Raw genomic sequence first — 27290 nt, forward strand, 5'->3', positions numbered from 1 at the left:
ATAGATGGACAGTCTTTAATAACACAACAGGAGAGGTAACTATGAAAACAAATGACCAGTGAGCAACTAGAGTGGGCTAGAAAATAAAAATATCCAAATTCAATTGTAGGGAAAGATAAAAGCTGAGCTGATAAGAATACAGGTCTACTAATAATGGATCTGTGCAGGGATTTGAAGTACCTTACCGTTTGCTGAAGGAATTTACTGCAGTCAATACTGTTTTGGAGACACCAGAGAAGGCAACTTCACAATGTCAAAATCCAGCAAAAGAGCAGTAGAGAACAGGGAAGTAGAGAGCGTGGAGGCCTCTGCTTCAAACTCCATGTTAGTGAACGGAATTGTTGCTCAGTCTCTGTCAGCTTCAAATTAGGTCATACTCCCAGCGCAGATGGTCTATCTCAAGAAAGAGTGACTCTAAATACATTTCAGTGAACAGACTGTAGCCAGAGCTTTTCTTCATGGCTGTGGAAACCTTAATAAATATTATTTTGTGCATCCTTACTTCAGTCTAATTTCCGTATATTCATACATGGAAAAATTCAATTTTCATTAAGTTTGAAAGAGGATGAAAAATTATGCACCATGGTAAATGCAAAAAACACTAGAGCCTGCTAGAGACATCCTCACTGAGCTATGCAAAGAAGACCCATTGTAAAAAATATCTTATAATCTGTCTAACTAATATTCATTTAATTGGTTATTTGCAGTACATTTCTTCTTTTTATTTCCAGAGAATTTCCCCTGATTCTTTGGAGGCTGCTTATTAGCCATGCACAGAGAGCTATGGCAGACATGCAAATTCTGTGAGCCAGAAGATAATTTAAAACAAAAGAGTTACAAAACCAAAATTAAATTACAAACAAATTACAAAAGCATTCTAACACTTCACAATTGAATACGGATGTTACGGTCTGTCAATAGGTAAACAGAAAGAAGATTAATTCAGTCTTTCACAGTCCAAGGAACTTTTCTCCCATTTCTAGCAAATTTCTCTGATGATAATACAAAAATACAGAATGAAAAATACAAATTGGAAGCAATGTCATTATAATACTGTCTCTGGAAGTTCAAAGGAGCTTTTACAGAACTCTCAAAATACCTTCACCAAACCTCTTTTCCATTAAAATGCCATTACGTTTTGCTAGGAGGATTCTTGTGTCCAGGTAAAGAAAAGAAAACTCACCTTGCTGAGCAGTACCAGGCTCCAGCACTTTCCTGGGAAGCGGTGCCAGTCCTTGTTCCACATGCTGTTGAGCTCTGGTCTGCATCAGACCCCACCGTGATGGGAGGTTGCACATCCTGCACCCTATGCTAGTCCCAGAAGCTATAAAACATTGACAGAAGATAGACTTTTTTGTTTTGCAAAAGTACTATAGAGTTGTTTTCACTTCACAAGGAAATAAATTACCTCTCAAAACATAGATGTTGCCATGGAAAACAGTGTCTTCCCTCTGGCTGAGGTGTTCTGGACTCCTCTTCAACATGGAAAGGCTTGAAATAATACGTAAGTATTAAGGTTAGAAGGGGACTCATTTATTAACCTTCCCCAGAATTTCTTTTTTTTTTTTGTCAGTATTTGAACTTCTAAGAATGTCATGTGTCCTAATAGTCCCTTTTCCTTCTCCTTGAGCTGTGGTGATTTGCCTCCTTACCTAAGAAGCTGATCCAAAGCTCACTGAGGGCAACAGAACTCTTGAAGACAGGTTCAAGCACCAAAAGTAGTTAGAGTGCAGGTAGGCGTTGTATTATTTCTTTTCAGTGTGTTTTCCAGAGTGAGATCATGTCTGGTTTTCTTGTTGTGAGCATGTTCCTACCTTCAATCTCTTAACATACCTACTAAGACCTTGGACATTCCAGCGATACTTTAAGCCAGAAGGTCTTAAAGTACAGGTCATGACACATGGTCCGAGGGTCATAAACCTATTCCCTTTCACTGTCTCTGGTCTCCCACCAAACAAACTTGTTTAGTCACTTGCCAATAGTCCTCCTCCAACCCCAGCAGCACTCTATAAAGCGTACCCGTTCCTGCATGTTTACTTTGAAACACTGCGGAATCAGCCCGGAGGATTGTGGGACTCATCTAAGAAGGTCAGACAGAAAAGAAGCAACTGTGGAGTCACAGCAGGGGGTGAGGTTGAGGACACCTCATCACAGCAATTAGCAAGATAGATGATACCAAAGAGCTCATGATCCAGTTAAGTTTTTAAATGTCCAAGGGTTACTGAAGGACACAGACAGAGGGAATCGTATCAAAGCTCACTGGGAACAAGATTCACAAAAGTATTTTCTGTGTGGATCTGTCCCTTAGTGGCACGATGGCACAAACCTCGTTGCAAGTCTGTAAGAACTGGGTTCCTTGGTTATTTTTCAGGTTGTGGACAAATGAGGACAAATAGATGTATTTGGAAACCTCTGTCTTCCCCTTTGATCCTCAGATTGTCAAGTGGCCAAATCATGAAGTCCCTTGAATCTGCCTTAGTGGAGCAGGTAACAAGAAGTTTCCTGTACAGCATAACTGCATGTGTCCAATTCTTCCTATCTGTTTGATGAAAACTCCTTGTGTTCAGGTAACTCTCTGAGATGAATGATGATCCTGGTATCTTAAAAAATGCTCTTGCATTGTACCGCCCAGGTATGTGGCATGTAGATGTGAACCAGCAATTAACTCGCATGTCATGGGAGGGGGAAAGAAACAAACTGATTTCCACTAAAACAAAAGAACATGGATGGAGAAAACAAAGAATGTGGTACTTAAGTCATATCTGTGTGCTTGACATTTGAAGTATCTGCAGAGCTGCTTTCATGGGAGTGTTTTCCTTAGGCCTCTAAGCACATCAGTGGAACTTTCTGAACCTTTTGGTACAGACTGATAGCAGAAAAAAAGCTAGTCACAGATCACCATTTGTAGGGTGCTGTGGAAGACGATATGGTTTAGGTCAGAAGAGAAATTAGTGCAGTCTTCTAACTGTGCTACTCAATAGCTCTACAGACTTCTTTTTGAGGACAGATCACGCCTGAGATGTCTGTATGAGAACAACAAAGCAAGGTTCAGAGAGACAGGTGATAGCTTTTCTTACCAATTAATAATGTCCCCTCCTACAAACTTTTCCTCATTTATATCCTAAGATCATCTTGCCTCCAACATTGTTACTACAATATGAAAATATTTAAATATTTCAAAATACAGGAACCGTCTCTGTACTGTAAGGAAAGCAGCACATGGGCAAAATAGCGTCCCAAATTAATAGATCTGCATTGTCTCAGGCAAGAATCTCACACAGCTGTCTGGTAATCTGACAGAAGGAAGTGGGTTAAAAATGCAATACACCTTCTTTGCATGAAACGAACATAAAAATTATTTCTCGACTTACTCTGGACACTTTCATGAGCACCTGTGGATAGAAAGGTCTCCAGCAGGGATGATTTTTCCATGCCGGATTTTCAGATGACTTTGAATTTGTCTGCCAGATTTATTGTTGTCTTCTTTAACTTACTCATTAATCCTCCTTGGACACATCACTTCCAGCCTCTCTGAGCGAGTGTCATATAAAACCATACTCACAGTGATGAGAGTTACGTATTTTTCTTCCGTGATCTACCCTTGCCTCAGACCAGCACCTCTGAAATGGCCACTGCCCGTGCTTGATTTAGAGCCAGTACACTGAAAAGAGGTATTGGAGATACTTGCTGGCTATTTCCTGCTCCTGACTGTTCAGCTGATTTCAACTGTCAGGATGAGAACAGCCTGCAAAACGTTGCAGCTTGTACTGATATTCTCCCTGTCCTTGTTTGACTGACTGATCTGATTGACTGCAGTTCCAGCCTCACATCAGGGAGAGAAGTTGGTCCTTTTTTTGAGTTGCAGAATAAAGCTGCAGTGTCCTTCAGAGAAGCATCCAACCCACAGCTGCTTCTGAATGGTTTACAAAAGACTCTATCATTTGCAATGACAAGGTTAAGCCACTGGCACGGGCAGTCATTGCTTTATCACTAACATAGCTCCTTTTTTTAGCACAGTCCAGCCCACAGCCCTAGGAGAGCATATAATAACTTGCAGCACTGATTTAAAAATAAAGTCTTTGTAAGTGCTGCCCACAACAACCTTAAGGCCTGCAGTGACTATTTTGGGAAAAAAACTCCACCTTATAATTTCAGAGACATCTTGCAATATTCCCGCCAGAAAAGACCAACCTGAGCAGAAACACTGCTGTCCTGTTTTGAATTTTCCTGAAAGTGCCTCTACTGACAAGCTTCTAGGTTTATCTCGTTCATTTTTCAAGATACACTAAAGTAATTGAGGCAATTCTATGGAAGTTATGTGAACCCAGATCCTGCTTTCTGAAGTTTTGAATCCAAGGCATGGCTCTTCTTCTGTCATTAAGTTTTCAGAGACACCAGGGATTTCAATTCTAGGGCAGTCATGTAGATGTTGTTCTCAGATTATTCCTTGGTGCTGGTAACTTACTGGCTCTTCATTTAACTGGTTTTGTAATTGAATGACAGAATCAATAGCAGGGATGGATCCACCAGTCCTGGTTGTGAAATTCCCTTAAAAGTGTGTTTTGAAAAATAATTTCTGTGAAGAAAAATACAGCAAACATGCAACCTTTTAGTGTCATTAGCAGGGTAAAGCTGGAGATATACTAAAAAGGAGGTTAATGTAACAATTGCATTGACTGCCAAGTGGAGGCAAGCTACCGATTGCTGGCACCAAGTCAGCAAGGTAGGAGTTCTCTTTATCTCTTTTGGCTTGTCAGGATGATTATGTTTTAACTGTTTCTAGAGCTGGGAAAGGTGTAAAGGAGGTGTCTCTCTTCCATAAATCAGGATGAAATAGGGCAGATGATCCAGGTATAGGAGAGCACCTGAAAACTAAGAAAGGGAATGAATTTATTTTTAATTGGTGATAACTCTATCTGATTGCAAATATTGCAGTCTTCCAACTCCTATAAATATTAGATTTTTGAAAATTTTTTGCAGAACTCCTCATATATATATAGTGGCCTGGAGGTATTTACCATACTCCACAGCCTTTGCTAGATGAGCCAAAGCAGGAGAAGGGCTAAAAAAGAGGCAGCTGTGGCATTGACAGTCATCACAGCTGACCTTAGATTAAATCTTTCTTCAAATATTGCTGAGGATGCTCTTGATACAAGCTGGAGGAATTAGCACACACAAGGTGGACTCCTCCAGTGCTAAACCTGGAGTGCAGGAATAGAAGATCATGTGTGGACATCTTTACTGCTAGGTAACGAAACAAGGACTGTTCTCACCTATTTTTTGACTGATGCCTCCCTATCCACCTCTGAGGTAAGTCAGGGGTCCAGTCAGTGTAGATAGTTGTCCTGCATTAAGTGCTTCTCAGCACTGTAGGCACTCAGATTTCTGTCAAAATCTGACTTGCCGTCATCAATAATTCGTGTTCTTAGAAGCACTTACAAGCACTGTGTGTGTGTTGATGATTTATGGCCTTCTACAAGGTGATATACTTTCTAATGAAGAGAATAGCCATAATTATGTAAGAAAGTGAGTTTATAGTTAAAGCCACTTAGTCGCTATGCTGTCCATGCAAATCACAGACTGTATTTTGAGGGCAAGAGAGCAATTAACGGTGTTCCCAAGTTACTAACCCAAGAGGCCCTTTAAATGGCTGCAAATTCTGTTCTCGCAGGCATTAACAATTACACGTTAATCTACCCTCAATCTCTTTCCCACTCCTGTAACTTCTTGTGTTCAGACACCATTTAATTCAAAGTCATCTCTTGTGTCTCATCGTTTCCTTCGTATATAAACATGTCTTTATGATTATTTATTTTCTGAACTGGAGACATATTTGGACACTCCAACTTACACCTTCTTTGAGGCTACTTGTTATAAACAATGAACTCGGCTCTTTTCCATGACACTCCCACGATAAGAAAAAGTAAGCAGGACAAGAATGTATTAAAAATTGTTCAGAAATGTTCAAAAGAGGCACTTGCGTGTTCAGCTTAGCAAGAAAGGTTGCTACTATTGGACTGTTCCCTGTAGAATTTAGAAAGATAGAAGAAGAATGTCTCTCTTGCTGAATACTATATTCCTAATTGTACAAACATTATATAGAATAATGAAGTTTTAATCAAGTTCAGCAGTAGGAAGGCATTTTCCCCTCTCAGCTATTTCTTCTCTAAACGAGTCTGATCCTCCCAACATCCATACAGATGACTAATCAACCAGTCAGTGTGTGCACAGAGCTGTACAGAAGGGGAAATTGTAACACAAAGAAACCGAGGGACTTGCTCAAACAGAAACGTACTCAGTGTCAGGTGAGGGACTAGAGCCCATGAGGTCTTGGCTGCCAACGTTTGGGTTGAGACTGCTAGGCAAAACTTTTTATTATCCGTTCACTTGCACAACAACCTTGAAAAACTCACACAAGGCCAATAAAATGAGCTGATGCACAGTGGAGTACAGATATCTCCTGTTCTAGGTGGCTAGCTGTCCTGGTTTGAGGTAAAACAGAACCAACTTTCTGTTCAGTAATTTAATTTTCTTAGCTAGGCCTCTTCTAACTCTCTGAAATTAACAGCATGTTGTGTCTAAAGCAGCTTGTTCAGAGTGATAAGACAGTTTGTGCCAAGGAATGGTATGCACAGAGGCTCTTGCTTATACTTATTGCTATAACAACCAAGGTCAGCTATTTTCGTTATTTGCCCCATTGGAGGGTCAGAAGTGGAAAAGCATAGGGGCGTCCCACCTGCGGGGAGGAGCGGACAGGACAGGTGACCCAAAAATTGACCAACAGGGGTATTCCATCCCATCTGCCCCATGCTCAGTATAAAAGCTGAGGGATCAAAGGGTCAATTCTCTTCCTTCAATGGCCGACGTCCGAGGAGGACCCTGTCTGTTCATCTGCCTTTGATCCCAATCCATGTGTTCCTGGCTCCAACTCTGGAACCTGGTTCCCACCAGTCGCTGAGTCCAGCCTGGGACTTCCCCAGTGGCTGCTGGTGACATCATCCTGTAAGCCTAATACGGTTTTGTATATACTGTATCTATTTCATTATTTTCCTTTTTATTTTATTCTTAATATTTTCTTAAAGTAGTTTAGTTTCTTCTAAACTCGTAAATCTCTCTATCTCTCCCCCTCCTTTCAGCGCACAAGAGGCTGGGGGGAGCATCTGTTGCCGGCCATTGGCCAATTTCGCCAAAACCACGACGCTAGTGCTGAGCTGATGATGGCAGCCAGCAGGCATCCCTTTGTGACAGTTGTCTTACTGCTGCCCAACATACACTTCAGTAGGGGATCTCAGAGTACTTTGAGCTTACGTCACTAAAGTAAGGCCAGTCAGAGTAATAATCTTGTTACCAGGACTGTCAAATAACCCCTCGCGTTCACTTAAGACAGGACCTGAACTTCTCAGAATATTTCTATCCAGACTCATCCATCCTAGTTGCTCTCCCGTGGCAGGAGAAGTAGCAGGACTCTCTTTGCTTCCAGAAGCCTGAACTGCAGAATTAGGAGCAGCACTTCAAACTTGATGTCACAGAACTACTAAGCCTGTATCTTCTGACACAAGTATACATGCTAGAAAACACGCAGCAACATGTTTTGTACAGCACAGTGACAGGCACCTGTAGAGCACGGCTACAGCCTGGCTGGACCCGGTGAGTGATCTCCGATCTCCCTCAGCGCCTCGGGCAGTCTGATGGATGCTCATGGCAATATATCCAAATGGCTAAAGCCTGGCTGGACCCAGTGAGTGATCTCCATTCTCCCTCAGCGCCTCGGGCAGTCTGATGGATGCTCGTGGCAATACATCCAAACAGCTCGCACTGAGTTCAGAAGCCAGCGCCGCACACGTGTATGAGCGTGAGACTCCCTGTCAACTTGCAAAACCAGGGCTGTACAAGCAACCGCATTCCTCAAGACAGGGAGCCATTTTCCTGCATTATGCCAAAGGAAAAATCCACAAGCTGTGCATAGAACCCACCTAACCGATGTTGTCGCCTTTTTCCAACCAGCTTCACTGCCTTCTCAGACCTGTCCTGGTTTGGGGTGAAGCAGAACCAACTTTCTGCTCAGTAAGAGAAGCTCTTGCTCTTGTTGCTGTGGCAAGCAGGGTCAGCTGACTGGGCTGTTTACCCCCCTGGAGTGGTTGCACCTGTGAGGAGGAGTGGACAGGTTAGGTGACCCCAATTGACCAGTTGGGTGTTCCATCTCATCTACCATGCTCAATACAAAACCTGAGGGAGCAGAGGGGTCAGGTTGGCTCTTTGTCTTTGGCTCTTCTCCAATTGTTCTTCTTTAGTGGACTGCTTCCTCAGTGGCTCTCTCCCTTCAGTGACTGGCATGTGAGGAGAACCCTGTTATCTCATCTGCCTTTTGATCCCAGTCAGTGTGTTCCAGTTCCCATTTGTAAACTGAGTCCAGTCTGGAGCTTTCCCAGTGCCTGCTGGTGATATCTCCATGGAAGCTTGATACAGTATTGTGTGTATTTGTATATTTTGTATGTATTTCATTACTTTGTTTTTATTTTATTACTAATATTTCATTAAAGTAGTTTAGGTTTTTTCCTAAACTCGTACATCTCTTTATCTCTCTTCTTCCTCTCCTTGGAGTGAGAGGTGGGGGAGAGCATCTGTTGTCTTGTCATTGCCAAACTGGCCTAAACCATGACAGGACCGCAGTTTGGTTTGGAGGCAGAGCACTGCATGTAGTGCTGGAGGAACCTCTTCTCTCTTCCCATGACCACAAGCCCAAAGCCTAGCCAGGCTGCAGACATGCCCTGTGAGATCAAATTGATCTCAAGGCGTGCCAGGCCTGGGATACTGTTGAGCTGCTTGTCTGCATAGACTCTTCCCCAGCACTCTTGCTGACCATGCTCTCAACCCTCTGAAACACGCAGCTGTTGAAGGATTTTCTGACTTGCTGGGTTTGAACCCTTTTGCTATTTCACTTATTTTTATTGGAGACAAATGAAAAAGCTACGTTAATTACATCATGCAGTGAAAGTAGAGAATGAAAGCAGCCATCAAAGGGCAGAAATCCCTTAAATCCTTATACTAGACTGAAAGGATGCAAAGCTCAAATGGACAGCATTTCACTGGTGGTAATGGAGGCAGGTACTCCGGTGGAAACTTTTCTCTCAGCAACAGGAGAGTTTTCAAATGCTCGTTAATTTAGTGCACTCTGCCCTTTCACATACACAGCACTGGTTGAGAGAAGAGTTGGAGAGGAAAGCACCTTTTGTGCAAAGAGAAGCTGTCGGTCGCTTTCTTATCTTCCATGATCCCATTAACCTGTTCATGGCATCATCTTTGCGAAACATCTGGTGGTTAAGGTAAACCAGTTATTTTCACCCAGACAGAGGATATAGCTTTCCAAACCCAACGGGGGTTATCTCGCGCAGCTTTAGCTTAGCGTTTACTGGGTAAAGCAGGACACTGTTTACACGAGGCATGCTGCCTATAACCCACCCACCATTACCTTCCACCTCTCAGAAGAGATGCTTGACCCTTGCTTTTCTACACCTGGCAGACCTGCTGAGGAAACCACCAACAAAAGGCAGCCCCCAGTCTTCCATGCAAAGCATGGGACCTGCCCCATTCTGCTGTGAGCTTATGTTGTTTGAGCTGCTCTGGATTTCCCTTGCTGAAGTGGCAAGATCAGGGAGAGTCTTCTCTACAGACCCACGACATCAACTTTTCTAAGTAAGTTCCTCATTATTATGGTTATATAAACTCTTGAAAACCAGAAATGAATCTCTTTTCAGCAAGTCACAGCCCCTCAGATTTTGACAGAAATGGGAAATCACAGTTAGAAAAACTAAATCCTGCCTTTCTTTCCTGGACTTTAAACTACAGATTAATTTGACAGATGTCTGAGCCTCATTAATATTGCTATTGTCTGTCTCTGAATAATAGCCCTGATGATCACACTGCTCTTTTGAGACATGCATATTTTAATGGTATGTTCATTACTGCAGAAAAATATAAACCACGTTAGCTAGATATTTTTTTTTCATGCAGTCGTGAAAAGTGCATTTGAAGGGGAGATTTGTAATGTTTCCAATTTCATGAAAAACTGCAGGAAGAACTGGAAAATACTTGAAATCTGTGACATGGCTGGCAATGCTTTTGCCTTATTTTTCTGGCTCTCCGCATGGCAAAGCTGGTTCAGCTTCCCAAGGACCCACTGGCACTGGGGCTGTGCCAGGGCGGCTGGACTAGGAGGAATTCCTGGAGGAAGAGGGCCACAGCCAGCCAGGGCACTTGCATGTTCTGCTGGTATCTGGCTCCTACAACAGCTTTGCAAAACCACAAGCTTTTAGGCACAATCTCAAGAATCCCTAAGACTTCTCTTAAATGCTCGGAGAGGCTTGCTGGCCCATGGCACTCTTGTCATGGAAGAACCCTCATTTTGCCCCTCAAGTTCAAGTGGAGCTTACTCAGACACCCAGAGGCCCAGCCTTCAGGGAGTGGGGTTTCTGAACCATTGGGCAAATCGTCTCTTGAGGAGGAGGCAAAACTTGGTGACCACTTGAGGGTCATCAAGCAGGCCTTTTAGGTTGAAAAATGAACTGTAGCATTTCATCCAGATTCCCTGTTTCAATCTAACATCCAAGCATACTCCCGCAAGTTTCCATACACTCCACTTGCATCCCTGTCTGGGATGGCTTTTCCCTTTTCCCCTCCAGCGCTTTGTTCAGAAAGCGCTCCCTGTCATCCTCATTTGGGAGCACAGACCCACATCATCCGCCCTTTCATATCTTCCTGCAGACAATCCTCTTCTTTCCACCCATCCCGGGCAGACACAATCTGAAGCGTGTCTGGATCCTGTAGCTCTTTAGTCTTCCTTCCCCTGAAACCAGAAAGTTTCACTGAGGTAAAGGAGACACGACTGGAAGAGAACTAGGAGAATTAATGTATGCAAATTGATGCGAGATTTTGTCAGAGACTCTGTTTTGGTTTGGGACTAAGGACAGTTCAATTAGTCTACTTGAAGTCCCCAGAAGATCTCCAGAGCACACATAAAAGATGACTGATGTCAGGCTTTCAGGGTTTTGTGTATGTAAAGATCCCAAGGTACAGCGCCTGCTTTCCTGGCACTCCCTTCTCCTCCGCTCTTGGTTAAGGTGACAAGAATCGTTCGAGGAACTGGACGAGCCAGTTGGGATAAAATAAATCGTCTCTCAGGCCCAGTTAAATATGTTTGTCTACTTTTTCATTCCAAGCCAATCCCATGGGAATTTGCTAGGCTAAGGTTGCTACTCCTGCCACCCAAGCTAACCATGAGCATTACTGACTGGTGGTCCTTTTTCCAGAGTTGCCAGAATTCTCGCTCTGATGAAGTTTTCCCCCTTCTTGTCCTGACGAGGATTCTGTTAATGCCTCCCCTCCTTTCTTTGGCAGTCTGTTCTGAAAGGCTAAATCCTTATTTCCTCAGCAGGGGTATAATATCTTCTCTTATTAAAAATATTGAAACACAAGCTGACCCAGAGGTGTGTTTTATTTGACGTGAAGAGATTCAGTGAAAATGCTTCCCTGGGACAGCTGGTGTTTCAGCCGTCCTGCAAGGAATTGGCAAATGTTTCAAACGTTCTGCTGGACTCTCTCTTGGAGATTTTATTAACCCCTCTCAAAAAATGGCAATTCCCACCATTTCCAAGTGCAGATGGATGGAAATTTCCACGTCTTTTGTCTGGAGCTATGGCACAGGCAAAGAGAGGGACTGAGTCTCTTACGATTAATCGCTGGGGAATGGAGCAAATAAGGGTGGTAAAAACCTGTGCTTCTAAAACTGGCTACAGCAGCGTTTTCCAAACAGGCAGTGAATTTGGCCTCCTAAGACAGTGACCACCAAAGCGTTCCCCTCATCAGCCTGTAATGCTGTCGAGTCCCGCTGTGAAGTGGCAGGCAAATGCTGGAACTCCATCTGGAGAAGGTCCAGAGAATAAGAAAGGAGCAGTCAAGGGACAAACAGTCGGTGGAGTAACAACAGAGCCCCTAATGCTTGTGTGCTTAGCAAGTACAAGGTCACGTGCATGGAGGGAGAGAGGAGTGAGCAGATCTTCCGCGTTGTGTGTGCGACAGAAGAGGTCTCTGTACCATGGGATGGCTGTCCCAAAGGAGAGATGTTAGTGACGTGCCAGAGAAGGCAGTCCTAAAACCGAGGTTGTCCACTGAGAGTCCTTGGCCATCTTTAAACACTTTGGCCTCTTGCCATCTCTCTATGAAGCTGATGTGAGTCTTTCCAATGACTTAAATGGGAATTGGATGTATCTCTAGGCCTAATCTCATTCTCTTATTTTTTGTTGACATCCTTTTAGATCTCTGTGAGAGATGTCTCTCAGAGGTATCTCACGAGGCGTTTCTCTTTCTACTGAGAAACTGCTGGAGCCATGTGTCTTTTTAAATCTTTCTTTGCAAATCCCAATGAACAAAGATCTTCTCCCTCTCTATCTCTGGTTGATTTTTCGTTCATCCGTCTCTTCTTGTCAGACTCCTGGCTGACAGACTCTCTTTGGATTGCTTCATCAAACTGATAGCTAATGAAATGGATGTTCGACCGTCAAATAGACTCTTCCAACTCAACCTGAAAGCCCCCAAATGTCCTAGACCCCAAATGTTACTCCAAATTCTCATCAGAAGTAAATCACCTCTTGGTGATATCAGCAAAGCTTTGCTAATTTACAGCTCAAGAGAATCTAATCTTCCAATCACACACTGGTTTTGGTCAAAGTAGAAAGTGTCTGGCTAGGATTACCTATATTTTGTACAAAACGATCACTGTTTTGGCAAGCAGAAACCCCATCAGGATGTGTGTTTAAGGCCTTGCCCAAAGGCATAAAACCTGCTGCCCAGTGGTCCTGACCGCTGACTATTGAGTGCAACCCTGTGACCCCTGAGCTAGATCCATGATTCCTGTCCTTGACCTGTGACCACTGACAGCAACCCATTACCTTTGACCCAACACCCGATCCCCAAATCCCAACCTAACCTTTGACCCCAACTGCTGGTCCCAGGGCCTAATGCCTGACCCTTACCTCGACCACTGACTTCTGTCCCCTTAACCTCTATACAACCACTGACACCTGACCCCAACCCATGACCAATGACTTTTGACCCTGACCTGTAATCTTTGACCTGATGCATGACACTTCACACTGACCTGTGACCTTTACCACTTATCTGTGCCTTTTCACTGTTTCATCAAATTCACGACCTTTGACCCCTGACCCCATCCATGACCCCTGACCTTTCACCTGACTTGTAAATTTTGACCATTGACCCTGAGTTGCAAACTTTGGTCTTCGACCCAAATCCCCGAGCTTTGAATTTGATCCCTGACCTTTGATCCAGATTGGTGACTTTTGATGTCCAGTTGTGAAATTTTACCCCAAAATGTGACATTTCTCCTTTGACCCAGCCCATGACTGTTAACCTCTTAAGTGGCCCTTGCCATCGACAGAGAGCTTTGACCACCACCTGTGATCTTTGACCTTGCTTTTGACTGTGATATTTGACAACCCAATCCATAAACTTTTACCTCTGACCCCTGTCCTTTGACTGAATATGTGACCTTTGATGTTTGACCCTTGACCCTGACTATGCTGTGGTATCCAAAAACAGAGAAGCAAGGGAGCTGTCTGAAGTCAAAGGAGAAACTGGCTGAAACCAATTTCCTCTCTCAAATCCATACTCTGCCTGATGGATGATAACAATCAAAGCTCAGGCTTTTCAGTGCTAGAACACATTCGTTTGCTATTTAACATCTTTGGCAAACAGGAAGATTACATTAAAACGTACACCAGCAAATTGCCTTCTAAAGAGACCCTCTGCAAGTAGGAGCCGCTTCCTAGTTGGGTTATTAGCACTTGCGCAGGGTTACGTACATGTTATGTGAAAGCATGTTCAGAAAACAGAGTGCTTCCACATGTACGTGTCTAAGAAAACAAGTTGTGGTTGGCTATAGCTGACAAAAATACATTAATAAATGAAGAAAGGCTCTCCTTTTAGCAGTAATTCAGCCTCCCTGCTGTGAAGATAGAAGGTGCTCCAAGCCTCAGTTCCATCATTCGCACTCTTGCCAGACATAACACGCCGCAGAGAAGACAGCAGTTGTGTTAGAGCAGAGAAAGCAAACTCCTGCTAGACTAAAGGAACAAGAACAAAAATCCCACACAATTGTTTAGCCATAAGAGGAACGGTTAATTTTTGGCTTCAGACTCACAAGATCACAGGACCCAGCACATAACTGCCTGTCACTGGGAAGGTTTTTAATGTTTTTTGGTTTACGAGTCCAAGATCTGCCACAGCAAACCCAAGTCCAAGCCCTGTCACATCTACCTGGGGATGGTATCCTTTTCTGGATAGGCTGTAAAGACCAACCATCAAACCCTGCCCCAGTGAAGTAAACAAGAGCTTTGCCATGAGCCTACAAGATACAGGGGTCAGTCGTACGATGACTCTTCCCAAATCCATTTGGAAAGTTTCCAGATTAGTCCTTGGAAAAGAGGAAGAAGAAGAAGGGGAAGGGGCTTAAGGGCAATGCGCCACATTTATTTCCAGGCACTGGTTGCGATACCATTAGCTAATACTTCTCTGCCCACTCCACCCTTTTAAAGTTGGTTCTGCAAGGTGCTACACAAGTGGGCTGCAGGCCAACCGCACACATAAACATGTGCTCGACTTGAAGGACACAAATAAATCCTCTTGAATGCTCAATGTTATGCTTTCGTGAACTAGAGCCAAACTGCTCCATCCTTTGCCAGCTCTTAAGGCTACCATCAAACAAGTCTCTCCCGGTAATGCCAAATAAAGACCTTCATGCAAGTATGCAGAGTTCCACCAACTACCTGTGTTATCTCATTCTTCTACATAGACGTGCATGGGTCAGTTCAGGATATTCTGTTTCAAGCTCCTTCTATTTTATGCCTACGCTTTGTGACTTTGATCCAAGCACTTTGTTGCACAGAGAAGACAGGCATTCAAAACGAGCAGCGCTGAGGATTCATTACCCCCAGTAATAGCATTAACCCTGTAGCTATAGTATATTGGCTTTAACATTATCCCCATTGCATTGTCTGGCCGGCGTTTTGTCATGTGTGTTTTGGTTTTCAGCCTTCCATCAATTCTCTCATCCAACTGGAATAGCTTCTCTCATCCAACTGGAACAGATGCCAAAATGACTTAGAAAAACGCGGTTCAGGTTCCATATAATGAAGCAAACCACAGGAATGGACTATTAGCATCAAAATTACAGAATCATTGAAACACATTAAAGATAAACATGCCATCAAAGTGAGTCGAGCAAGCATACCACTGTAACATCACTTTTTAATAGCCTGAGTTTGTACATGACGTATAAACCTTTGATTATGTACACCATACAACGTGCCATACCCTATTATTTATTCAGTGCAGTTCCCTTTTCTCTATTCACTTCTACTTTATCCCAATTCAAAACTCTATCCCCAGGCTAAAAGAAGAACCAATAGTTCTCCGTCTTCTTTAATCTACCAAAACAAGAGAGTATTTCATTAACCCTCCAAGTTGGCATCACGGTGATTTCACCAATTAACCAGCCATGTCTGTATTTTATAAGATTTCAGTCTCTAACTAAAGCAACTTATCTAAACACATTTATTTCCTTGAGATCAAATCCAAAATTCCATCTTTTTAGATCTTTCAGAGAGGGTCCAAAAGCAATTGACAATGATCCAGTTCCTGATATTCCCCAGTGCCTTCTAAAAATTACGTTGCCAGGTTCCCGTACTCTTGCCTGTCATTCAAGTGTCACAGCCAATACCACTAAAACTCAGAGGTTCGAGGGCCCAACAGCTCATGAACACAGCCACTACCTCCATGTCCTCAAACTCTTGATGTCCCCACAGGTCTGAAATAAGCTTGAAGAACCAAGAGTATTTCTCTACATAGCATCAGGACCCTTCTGCACTCTTAAACACTCTTTGTCTGTACCTCATGCGTCTCACAATGTATTAGGGGAGCCTGGACAAAGAAACCGTGGAAAGATCGATGCGCTGGCATGGAAGTTAAGAGGAAGAATCACATGAGGCCACAATTCCATGAGAAAGGGGATGTTATAGTTTCACAAAACCATGCTTTTCAGGCAATTCCAGAGAAATTAGCTGGGAAGCAGCTTGTACAGATCGTACGGATACAGAGCAGGATCTACTGACATCAGAAACAACCTTTCCATCTGTTACAGTGCAGTTTTGAATCGCACCCATGATGGAAGGGGAAACCAAGCACCAAGGGCAGGGCTGTTTTGGAGAAGAATATTTTTTTGGCTACCAGCAGGAGCATTCCCGGCTTTTGGTGCATTTCCTTCCATTTCTCAGACCAGGCCATTTATAAGCTGCTGGCAGTCGGAGAAGAATTTCCCCTTGTTGCATCCCATTTAGCATGGCTTAACAGTGTGTACCACTTTTCCACATAAGGAGCAGCTACAGTTTCAGTAGGGAAGCTGCAAATACACAGTATTTGGCTACACATCGCCCAAGGTTTGGCACATTTGATACAGTTGAAGATACGGGCAGAAGGCAGAAAAAGCGACACCAATAACGGAGCCCTCTACAGGGCTTACCTAAACTTGTCTCTGTGCCCTTGTATCAACTCACGCTCGTTTGCTAGGATGCAGCCTGTATTTCATCTGCTAAGGCTGCACTGCCAAGGCTATTTAGGGTTCTGTCATGTACAGAATGACATCCTTCAAGAGCCTACGTGTTCTTGCTTTCTCTGGCCCCCTCAAAGAAATTAACTCCTTGACACAGATCTTTTTATATCGGCGATACTATACTGTACAGCTGTGCCAAGCGGGGCACACGAGACAGACGGGGATTTCCTTTTTGCAGTGGATACCTTTTCCAACCACATCTTGCTCTCTTAAAAATTTACTAATTATTCCATTTGGATAATTCAAATAATAACTCCATTTGAATAGCCCAGTTTATTTTTATGGAGAAGTATTCAGAACAGCTAGCTAGATGTTGAAGTCCTTTTCCCGTACACTGCATTAGTCTTAAGTTTCACCAGTTCCACACCATTTTCTCTGCACTTTGTTTGTCACCTGAGGAGACCGATGTGAGTCAGACAGCCCAGACTTTCTCCTTCCTTATTGGAAAATGTTTATGGCCAGACAGCCCTGTCTGCTGAAGGGAGAGACAGATACCCAGGAAATGTCCTATAGACTATGGGTAGGAGGAACTGGGGTGTTTTTTAACATAGAGATGTTTCAAGACCCATCGGGATGAGCGATCGCTCTCATCTATGACCCGCCAATTCCAGCATACACAGCTTTCCACAAAGCTTTTCAGTGAAACCAAATCCCGTCCGCTATTTTCTGCGGCACCATAAGCACATGGAGATTTTTGCCATTTGATCTCCTTTCCGGAAAGCCTTCCACAGAAGCGTTAGAGCTGGAAGGAAACCTCTCTGCAGTTTTTTATCCCACACCCTTGCAGAGCAGCCTGTTTACCCATATGAAGCCCAGACCAAACCTTACAGATGAGTATCTCCAATGATGGTGACATCACCACCTTACTCAGCAGACTGTCCCCGTGTCCAGTGTTGGGGTTGGGCTTTAATTAAGTTACACAATGATGGAAAATTGTGTGCACAATGACACGTGTACAAGCCTCCTTTCTCCTGCTCCAGCCAGGGCACCGCTTTCACCACATCTTACTGAAATGTAAAAATAAAATAAATGCCAGTAATTTCATAAGCTCCTGGAGGGCAGCATTGTCATAAAGCTGTAAGCTAGTTCCCTTCATTTTTAATGCTGGAGATGTATGTTAAAAACCTCTGAATAACAAACACTTCCTCTGTTAGTGATGCCTTTGAAAGGGCGGCGGGCAGTTCAGAGAGGTCTAGCTGACTTCCAGGGTGCTCGGTCCTGGAAGATGAATCCAATGGAGTAAGAAACAACTGCTTTAGAAGCACAGCTAAACTCACAGTGTCTACACCACGCAAAAAAGCAGAAAGCCGGGTGTGTAGAGGCATCAGTAGCAATTGAGCCACACTTTTTAGGACACGTACAATTCCAAAAGCAAATCCAGCCTGCCATTTTTTGAAGCTGAATCCCCTGAAAGACTTCAAAGCCCCCACGAGAGCAACCTTCAGTGCTGGCCAGCCAAGCTGCTCCGTCTCTATGGTTTCCCAAAACCAGTGAAGCTCTCAGCTCAAGCAGTGGGGCACACAGGGGCTGACTGCGTACCAAGCTATCTGAAAGGAGAGGAAAGCAGTCTGTGCATCACTTAACTTTCAATGTGCATCACCTAACTTTCAATGCTTGGCTCCGTGCTTAGCAAACTGGTTGCCATCCGCCCCTTCAGTAAGACAGGTTCCTCCGAGAGACTGATCCAGCACAGGAATCATTCAGGAGCTTCAGCTCTCCCTCTCCAGGGACCCCTTTGACCCCAACAGTTTAGGAGCCCAGAGGCATTAGCTTACTGGCTTCATGCTTAAAGACCGGCAACGTGTCTTTTTCTCTTAACAACCCAAAGATGCACAGTCAATTGAAGGGTTGCAAAATTAGCATTCTATTGAACCAATTTTATTTTTTTAATAACTTTCCTTTATAGAGATATATATATATTTATGTATTTCCAGATGTGTATGTCTTGCTGCTGGCTTCTTATCAACAGGAGAAAAACCCCAGCTCTCTTTACCTCAAATCTACTGGTTTTAATTATGAAAGCTTTTATTATTTTTACTGCTCTCCTCTGCATTCTCTCCCATGTTGTCATCTTTGCTTTCGTAACATTTGTGGTTGCAGATGACCAGCATCACAATAACTCCTGCTTGCAGTCTCTTTCCAAAAAGACTGGTCCCGAGGTTTGAACAACTTGGATGTACTGACACGTGTCTGTTTGCCCAATGCCCAGCTTCAGGAAATCCAAAGTCGTCGTGGACACACCGCCACAGGTATGTGGGCAACTGCTAAAAGATAATTCCGTGGATGCCATGGCCTTTTGGGCAGCCTTCCAGTCTGACAGCTTGAGAGGATCCATTTCAAAACAAACGACAAAGGGAAGAGGTAGATGGGAATTAAAGGCTTTGAAATCAAACCCATGCAGCAACCATCGGGGCACAGCATTTGTGAGCTATTTTACCTCTCAACCCTTGCCAGCAAGGGAACAAACATATATGCGATAAGAATACCTTATGCCCTGGGAGCCTGAAGACACACTAGGAGTCTCCAAGTCAAGCGAATACAACAGCTCCGAGAAAGATGTGATGAATCCAAACACGGGATAAATAAAGAAATCCTACAATTACGTTCCAGCCACTGCTTCAAAAACCCTTACATTCTTTCCCAGAAAACATGAAGAGAATTTGAAAGAAAAGGTATTCCTTTATTGTGGCGATCTTGTTTCTAATATTCAGTGAGGGAAATATTCAAATAGGAAGACTGTGGCGTATTAGCTGAGCCACATCTTGAGGATGAATAAATAGATAAATCTACTTTATCTCGGCCCCAACTAGGGTGTCTATCCACATTCCCAAACCTGCCATCACGGAACAACACAGAAGAAAAACGGCACCTCATCAGTGCCCTTCCCCTTCCTTGTGGGGTACCATATAGCCCTGATGTGCCTCTCCAGGAACCAAGGATCATTCACAAAGGTACCAGCAATAATTAGCAAATGAGACAGTATCAAGGTAAAGAGGAGAATCTGTAAGGATGAAAGAGGCAATTGGTGAGTTATTTGGCTGCAGACAAAGTTTCAGGGAGGTATTCAGGTTTGCCTGTATTCTATCCGTCTCTTCTTCCCCCTTCTTTCCAAATCTGCAAACATCAGACTACAGGGACAAGCAAGGCAACTTGGACATGCCTGAAATCTAGCTTTGACCTCGGAGCTTTGCTGCACAGGGGAATGAAGAGCTGTAGCCCTGAGAAGGCCCAAAGAGAACAAATGGCCTTGACGAGCTCTCACAAAGCAGATCACTCGCTGCTTTTCTTCTTCCACATGGCGAAAAGCCTTTCTGGTAGATCTGATAGCTTACATATTTAAGGACTCTCACAACCAACACCAGATGAGTCTGTGATGCAGAGTGGTCCCTTTGGACACAGAACTTAATACAGAAAGGAACAGAGGTGTTCTGACAAATTCCAATTTTCATCAAAGAACACTTGCTCAAAGGAAATCTGTACATTGTCAAAGACCTGTTACCACACCAGATTTATACTAGCGATGGAGAACTGACATTTTAGATGTTATCATCTAACATTCTACAGAGCTGTCTTTGTTGACACAGTTCTCGAATGGAGAGACCCTCAGGGAGCCACCAACAGCCTGCTTGGAGCTGGTCCCACGCCAACAGGATCAAAGAAGTGCCAATAGACATAGGAATTCCTTGAAAGGTATCCTGAGTTCCTTCTAGACTAGTTTTGAGTAAGAGTGTCATGCAAAGACCTGATCTGAGACAGCAGCAGTGTTCAGCTACATCTCGATTCAGACTAACGGCAACACTGACTGTAAGCACTTCTGGGCGAGGTTGGCACCTGAACAGAGTTTAACAGAGAGTTCCACTCTTTGACTTGAGGACATAGCTTCCACCTGCAGGGACTCACAAGAAGGAGGTAGATGCCTCTGCTTGCGTGGACTGGGTAGATCTATACCGTGCAACACGGTGCTATCCAGGCACACCAACCTGGGCCTACGATGCTGCCTTTGTGGAATGGAAATCTCTGTGCCATGCTGTTCAGCACTGCTGATCTGGGAATAACTTGTGCAGGCCTGGCCCAGAGCACTTGGCATTGCACTCCCTAGCTCCGGTGGGAGTTCACACAAGACCGCTTGAAACAGTTCTGCTCCTGGGATGTAGCATACAAAGTCTTGGGATGTCTCCATCATCATGCAGGTAGTTCGTAATAAACAAGTTATTTTCAGAGGTAGGATGGCCCCCTTCCTCCTGTACTGTACACATCTCCAATAGTAAAATATTAGGGGTGACTTTTCAGAGCACCAATATCCTGTCACAACGGACAAGTAAAGGCAGCAAGATTCACAAGCCTTGAATAGTGCTTAGGTATACGCGTAGTGTGTATACCTACGTGGTTTCATTAATTGGAACCCAAAATCAAACATCTCTGGTGACTCATTAACATTTAACTTGTGTCAGAGCACAAAGAGCTGTGATGTTCCCTTTGTGGCATCAGATTAGGCCCATTAATGAGTCCCTGTTAATACACAATCCCTGGGTGCCATTAGCACGTTTCTATTGGCAATTTATTCACAGCAAAGGTTCCCTCATTCTAATCGCTCAAGTTGTCCTTTTCAGAATAGAACACTTGCTTTTGGATAGAAACAGTAGTACAAACCCACAAGTGAATAAAATAAAAAATATACCAGCTTTAGCATGGAACTTGGAGTGTGATCCAAAGGTCTCTGAAGTCAGGGAAACCACTCCAATTGTCTTCCATGGGCTTTGGATCGGTCTCCCGCAGAATAAATTTGTGCCAGTTTCAGCATTTTGCAGAGTTTGCTCAGCTATTTCGTATCCACTCTAATTTAACATACATAGAGAGCAGTTCTCCAGCCCTTTCTTGCATGACCCACCTTGCTCCCATTATATTGGAACGGTTCTCACGAGCAAGCGCTCTTTCGTACGTGGGCTCCATACCAAAGTCAGCACGGTCTAAACAACAGTCCAGGAGAAGGCAAGAAGTAATTTTTAATAAGGACACTTCCCCCTAAAGCTGCAGCCAGGTAGACCACATTGGTGCCAGTATTTCATATTCCGTTATCGTCTCCATCTCCCTCTCTCTCGTCCATCTCTTTTAAAACTGCTTCCCTGTGTTCAATTCGCTGCAGGAGCCTGCAAGAAGAAGAGGAGGAACTACGGCCCCCCTTTTTCCTTGTTCCGTTTCAGAAAGTTTTACCCTTCCAAGGTTAAATCCTGCAAGATCTGCCTACTAAGAGATCACAGGGGCAACACACTCCCACACGCGGAGGAGAAGGAAGGTTTCCTGCGTGTTCCTCTGGCTCGGTAGCACAGCGCTCTCAAAAACAATTGGCTCTACAGACAGAGAAGCAATGTCGGACTCTTGGCTGCCTCCTGCAAAGTCGCCGTTCATTTCACCAGGGTTGAGTCTCGTCTGCAGCTTGTAAAACGCTGCAGTAGTTTCATTTACAGAAGTCGCGGTGAAGACCAGTCCAACCTAGAAAATTGGCAGCAAATACAATAAGCACGATTGCACCTCCACAAACACAGGAGCATTATTCTCCCCCCAAAAAACCCTAAATAAGAGCACAATGATTCAGAAAAGGGCTGGACCTATTAATCAAGCCTTAATTTAGGATCAGCAAAATTATATCACTTGCTGGCACGCTAATGAATTCATTTCCCAAGCTTTCATGCTGAACGCTCGTTCATGACCCTGAATCTCTCCCGTTTGGCATACTGAAGATTTTTTAAGACCTCTTTGTAAAAATACAACATATACTTGACAACTGAAAGACAGTGGGACCGCTTCCTTTTCTGAAAGAACGGCACACCACTAGGCAGCAGCCAAGCAGCTTTTAAAAAGCCAAGATTTTATTTGAAGTTGTTGTTGAAATGCAGGGAGGTCCCTCTTTACCAAATTTCTGGCATTTTAGCTCCAGCTAGTGTGCTCACAATATTTTGCTGATCAACACCAATGCAGGAATGGCTACACAAAGTCACACAGCTGCTCTAGCATCCCATCTCTGAAAGGGACAAGGACCAGTTGCTGTCGGGGAATGACATACAGCTTCTAATGACCTTCCTTTCTTTTAAGGGCATTTAGCACAAGTTTCAAACTAATTTAGCAGCCTACTTGTCTGTGGCTCCTGAGAAGAGCACGCCAAGGCAGAACCACTAAAGCCACCACAGCTGAGGCTGGAGGCTGTACATTCCCACCTGCAGTAGGTCCAGACCTCTCAAAAGTGTAGGCAACACCAGACTCCATCCCCTCAAGGACGGGGCCAGGAGACTTCCACAGCAACAAGGATCACAGCAAGGGGCAAAGGAACGGCAGGATGGAAAGTCAGAGCAACTGGAAGGAGTGAGGGCAAGATCTGCTGCCAAGAATCGGCCGTCTCCCGGCCAAGCAGCACTGCTCTACGGTCACTTCCTTCTCTGCCTTAGCATCAGGCTCAGCTCTCCAGGAGTCTGGAATTAGCAATGAGGCCACAGGGCAACTCCTCCTGCTCTTGGCAACTACCTTGCCTACGCATGAGGCTGAGCTGGGTTTTGCCACAAGCTGAAAGCCTCTCTCTCAGAGCTGAAATTTGGCACTCGTTCCTGAATTTTAGTGTAAAGCTGACATGCACATGTAAAATTAGATATCTGTTTCACCAAAGTCAAACCGAGCCTGCGGTAGCTTGGATAAGTTTGAATAAAGCTTTTTTAAAGAATGACTGTTACTTTTTTTACTCTCTTACCATCTCACACCTTATCTTATCCTTCAAGCAGCTACGATTAACCCCTACAATATTAGTTAGCCTGGCTTGTTTACTCAAGGTTTCTTCCAAGTTTCACATTGAGCAAGAGCAACCTTGCCGAGAGCTTGAGCCAAACCTCGTGAAATCCATAGAAAAAAATCTGCATCAATTTTAACGGGCTTTGCAACAGGTTTCAGCTCTTTCAAGAGTAAAAGTGCTCCATTCCTACAGTCACAGCATTGGCAGAAGGACGGCAGCGTGCTGGCCAAATGGCACAAAGATGTAGGGACCTAGCCCGGGCTATGACCAGTGGATCTCAGCAGGAATTCCTAATTCCAGTAGTTAAAACTGAGCTTCGGCTCCAGCGTACAGCCTGTCAGCAAAGGAATTATCACTGTCAAGACACTAGAGCTATTATCTTCATGAGATTTTAAAGGGTGCGGTAGCTTACACGGTAGAGTTGCAGAGTCACTGGGCACAGAGCCTTTGCTATTTCCCTCAAAACTGTTGTAGAACAAAGGCATTTAACTTCCACATTTCTTTACTTGGGGAAAAAAAAACATCAAATAAGCCTTTTAAGTCTACGAACCAAGTCTTTGGTGATGGTATCATAGGTTAGCAGAAGGGAAAGACCTTCTTAATCTTTATTCCTTCCCCATCCTTCTTCCTCTGAGGCTGTAGTAGAAGCCCCTCCGTCATTAGACAGTAGACATCTGCATGGCAGACAGCCATTACTATTGTCCTAGGCACAAGAAACGCCCCAAGCAGGGTTTGCGTCTTATTAGAAAGAAGAAAAAAACATGGAGGCATGAACTTAGAGGAGGCTGGGCATCCCCTGCACCACTTTGCTCCCTAGAGAACCAACCGCTCACGTCCAAGGCAAATGCAGGCCCAGTCCCCTCTCACTGTACTCAAGTAACTCGGGCATCATCCCAGCCATCGCATGGGGCTGCATGCCTCTGAAACAAGACTTACAGTGTCCACACCTTAACAAAAGGGAAATTACAGTTCTCTCCCTGTCTTGGCCTTTAATGTGGGTTACCACGTTTCACCCACGCTCCTTCAGAAAAGGTCTTGTTTATTCATCTGCTGGCTAACGTTGACCCATGCTATCCATCCTGCATAGGTACGTGCAATCAAAGATAACTAAACATCCTCCAACGCATCACCGGGCAGCACAGCCAGCATCTGTTATCCTCTCTTTGTCTCAGCCCAGCAGGACAAACGAGTCCACAGCCTTTTCCTCGAGCACGTTTGTTTGTGTTGCACCTCTGGGTTTCTTGATGCATTGGAAACACACTTTAAGGCAAGCCCTGCACAGGATGACGACTGATGGAGCGACGCGAGTGAGTAATTGCAATTCTTTAAAGTGCCCTGGGACGCGTAGCACTCGGTACACATAAATCATTCCTAAGAGCAACTGGAGTAAAGCCTGTGACTGGCAGTGCATGATCCTGAAACGTATCTGACGTGCTCGGGAAGGCTTTGCAGTGACACAGCTCTCCCTGCACTGAAACACGTGCGCCAAAGCCCTGTCTGCCTGGTCATCCATTCCTCGCAATAGCTTTAAAATCAACCAAGACAAATGATGTACTTTGCACTTAATCTCTGCTGATGCAGAAGGAATCATTTTCTGGAATTCTTTCTTTATTACTATGAAAGTACCACCCCAAGTATTTATGTCCATTCTTTTTCTGTTTCAGAGTGCGGAACTCTCCTGCTGTTCCATTTATTTTTCCTAATACCACTAAATACATACTGAAAACTGACTGAAAGAACCCAGCTTCTTTAAGAGAGGAGATGTCCAAGGGGATGGGAAGTGTGGGGAGGAGGAACGCTCCTTGGGCTACCAAGGAGAGCTGAGTGTGGTCAGAGAGCCAAGGCTGTCATTTTTTTGCTTCAAGATGCCATTTCAAATCTAGCCCCAGTGAAGAATGAGCCTTAAGTGACTGTCCACGAGAAACGAACTGGCAACGCATGCTGGCTAATACCAGAGAGGTGTCTACAGCAACAAGCACATGGCAGCTTACCTTGACTTGTAACCTCTCTGTCTTCCAGCAGGCAAAAAGGGCTCTGCCGCAAAAAAACACCGCGCTCACGAGCACATCTGGTTTTCTCAGTGCTCTGCTACCTTGCTGCTGGCCTGATCAATGAACCCGCCATTTCCAGTGTGCCAGGACATTTCCTAAGCAAGTGCTACTACAAGGTGAGACACAGCAACAAAACTCCTAGCACCCACCCCAAACACTACAGCCCAACCCATCGCTGGCTTGTAAGTGCAGAGCCCAAAACTGAAGGTGCCACTTTGGAATCGGACCGATTCCTAATCAGCACTCAGGTCCGTGCTCAAGAAGGAGAGAACAACATCATCTGCGTCCCTTCCCCACTGGCAGAAAGTTCGTAATTCCGCAGGTATCGGCGCAGAGATTTCAGAAATGAAATCTGAGATCCGAGGCTGCAGCAAAAGAGAGGGCTGGAGACAGGCCCAGTAACAACCCAGTTCAGAACCAGGCTGGGGCCCTGGCCTGGCCTGAAATAGGCTCCCAAGCCCATGGTCTGGGTGAGGGGCCCAGGTGAAGCCAGGCAGGGCCATTAAGACCCATTAGTGCCCTCAGGGACCCCTCAAGTCCTCTGCATTGCTGCTTCTGACTGCAGTGGCTAACTGGGCTCTAGCGCATGTCTCACCAGGGGGCCATGGGAGCAGAAAAGCAGTTGTACAGCCCTTCAGGCTGGCCACCCTCGGACAGTAGCGGGGCTGCTTCAAAGGGACCGGTCCTGCCCTAGGGAGACGATTCTTGCTTGCTCTCCACAGCAAAAAATGGACTCTGCCTGACATTGCAGCTCCTGGACGAGAGGGAAGCATGGGCTGTAAAGGAAATTTTGACTGTACACTGAGCATACTTCACTGGCCCCTTGGGAGAAGTAACTTTGCCAGTTCACAGCATGTGGGATCAGCAGCTGGCTTAAATCAGGTCCAGTTCAGACTCACCCCTGACTAACCACATGCTCTCACAGACTTTGCCTGGCCAGCCTTTTAAATAGCACTCCCTTTTGTCAGGTTACCTCCATTAGGAGCCTTAATTGGAGGCAGCAGATGCTGCTAGTATCAGTGGCCCAGACCCCAGCTGGGCTCAATGGCATTTGCAGGTGACCTGCACCGCTGATGGTCAGGCCCAAGTGCCTTGCGTTAGGCATTGAAATCAGTCCCTCACACTGCTTGCAGGACTAAAAGTCCTGTAAAGTGGCAGAAGGATCGACCAGAAGTACATCTTCTGCTAGAAGCATGCGATATAATGAACTCTAACTTTCTCATGCTACGGGTGACCCTAGACTAAAAGAAGCTCTGCCCTTCACAAGTAAGTTTGCTTTACGTTTCACCTCCCTTGCACGCAGGCTGATAGCTTTTCCGTTTAGCTGCAGATTGGGTTTTCTTCCATTAAATACTCTCCGTGCAGCGCGTGTTTTGAAGGTTGCTGTTCCTCGGCTGCCCTGAGAAGATCGATGCTCCGTGTGGCCGTTTTCCCCCACCAGCAGCCCCCGGACCACCAGCCCCGCAGCGCCGCCGGAGCCGCGTCCCGCCGCCGGCAGCGCCAAGGCCCCGCTCGCTGCTGGAGCAACGCTGCGCTCTGCTGGGCAACCGCCGCCTCTGCCGCCGCAGCTCCCGCCTGCCCCGGCTTCCTCATTCCCGTGGTCAGAACAGCGTGCCCAGGCTGGGACGAGCCCCCTTTTACGCTTACCGAGTCAAGCAACGCTTGTGCTCAGGAGGCAAGGGCATAGGGAGCGTTCACGCCGACGTACGTACGCGCACAGCTGCCTTCCAGCCATTGCGTGCTCAGCAGGAGAGGTCAAAAGCAGTTTTCCCCCTGTAGAAAT

The 27290-nt window shown here is 44.9% G+C and overlaps 1 long non-coding RNA gene across 1 annotated transcript; it reads right to left on the reverse strand.

Annotated features, from left to right (window-relative positions):
* Positions 1-272: 272 nt before the first annotated feature.
* LOC134510316 (uncharacterized) lies at positions 273-3512 on the reverse strand. The gene is made up of 4 exons (XR_010069557.1): positions 3372-3512; positions 1409-1491; positions 1184-1324; positions 273-393 (listed from the first exon to the last, which is right to left on the reverse strand). It is a non-coding gene; the product is annotated as an uncharacterized LOC134510316 (long non-coding RNA).
* Positions 3513-27290: the final 23778 nt, after the last annotated feature.

This window comes from Chroicocephalus ridibundus, chromosome 1 (genome assembly GCF_963924245.1).
Source record: "Chroicocephalus ridibundus chromosome 1, bChrRid1.1, whole genome shotgun sequence".
NCBI lineage: Eukaryota > Metazoa > Chordata > Aves > Charadriiformes > Laridae > Chroicocephalus > Chroicocephalus ridibundus.